A 1,908-nucleotide genomic window follows, 5' to 3' on the forward strand; every position below is an offset into this window, starting at 1 on the left:
ACATGTTGCAATAATTACTGAATTCATTTTTCTCTATTGCAATACTTACTAGTTTATTACCAAATATTTAAAAATTTTCTATTATCAAAGCATCAAAATAATGAATCGATTTGCTTTTTCTGATTCTCCATCACATGTTGCAATAATTACTAAATTCATTTTTTCTCTATTGCAATACTTACTAGTTTATTGACGAATACTTTAAAATTTTCTGTTATGAAAGCATCAAAATATTGAATCGATTTGCTTTTTCTGATTCTCCATCACATGTTGCAATAATTACTGAATTCATTTTTCTCTATTGCAATACTTACTAGTTTATTACCAAATATTTAAAAATTTTCTGTTATCAAAGCATCAAAATATTGAATCGATTTGCTTTTTCTGATTCTCCATCACATGTTGCAATAATTACTAAATTCATTTTTCTCTATTGCAATACTCACTAGTTTATTGCCGAATACTTTAAAATTTTCTGTTATGAAAGCATCAAAATATTGAATCGATTTGCTTTTTTCTGATTCTATATCACATGTTGCAATAATTACTGAATTCATTTTCCTCTATTGCAATACTTACTAGATTATTGCTTAATTTTTTTTAATTTTTCTATTATCAAAGCATCAAAATAATGAATCGATTTGCTTTTTCTGATTCTCCATCATATGCTTCAATAATTACTGAATCCATTTTGTTCCTATTGCAATACTCACTAGTTTATTGCCGAATACTTTAAAATTTTCTGTTATGAAAGCATCAAAATATTGAATCGATTTGCTTTTTCTGATTCTCCATCACATGTTCCAATAATTACTGAATTCATTTTTCTCTATTGCAATACTTACTTGATTATTGCTTAATTTTTTTAAAATTTTCTATTATCAAAAGCATCAAAATATTGAATCGATTTGCTTTTTCTGATTCTATATCACATGTTGCAATAATTACTGAATTCATTTTTCTCTATTGCAATACTTACTATTTTATTACCAAATATTTAAAATTTTTTCTATTATCAAAGCATCAAAATAATGAATCGATTTGCTTTTTCTGATTCTCCATCACATGTTGCAATAATTACTAAATTCATTTTTCTCTATTGCAATACTTACTAGTTTATTGCCGAATACTTTAAAATTTTCTGTTATGAAAGCATCAAAATATTGAATCGATTTGCTTTTTCTTATTCTCCATCACATGTTGCAATAATTACTGAATTCATTTTTCTCTATTGCAATACTTACTAGTTTATTGCCGAATACTTTAAAATTTTCTGTTATGAAAGCATCAAAATATTGAATCGATTTGTTTTTTCTGATTCTCCGTCACATGTTGCAATAATTACTGAATTTGTTTTTCTCTATTGCAATACTTACTAGTTTATTGCCGAATACTTTAAAATTTTATGTTATGAAAGCATCAAAATATTGAGTCGATTTGCTTTTTCTGACTCTCCATCATATGCTTCAATAATTACTGAATTCATTTTGTTCTATTGCAATACTCACTAGTTTATTGGCGAATACTTTAAAATTTTCTGTTATGAAAGCATCAAAATAATGAATCGAATTGCTTTTTCTGATTCTCCATCACATGTTGCAATAATTACTGAATTCATTTTTCTCTATTTCAATCTTTACTATTTTATTACCAAATATTTAAAATTTTCTATTATCAAAGCATCAAAATAATGAATCGATTTGCTTTTTTCTGATTATCCATCATATGCTGCAATAATTACTGAATTAATTTTTCCCTATTGCAATACTCACTAGTTTATTGCCGAATACTTTAAAATTTTCTGTTATGAAAGCATCAAAATATTGAATCGATTTGCTTTTTCTGATTCTTTATCACATGTTCCAATAATTACTGAATTCATTTTTCTATTGCAATACTTACTTGATT

Source organism: Drosophila mojavensis, unplaced genomic scaffold (genome assembly GCF_018153725.1).
Source record: "Drosophila mojavensis isolate 15081-1352.22 unplaced genomic scaffold, ASM1815372v1 contig_126, whole genome shotgun sequence".
Taxonomy (NCBI): Eukaryota; Metazoa; Arthropoda; class Insecta; order Diptera; family Drosophilidae; genus Drosophila; species Drosophila mojavensis.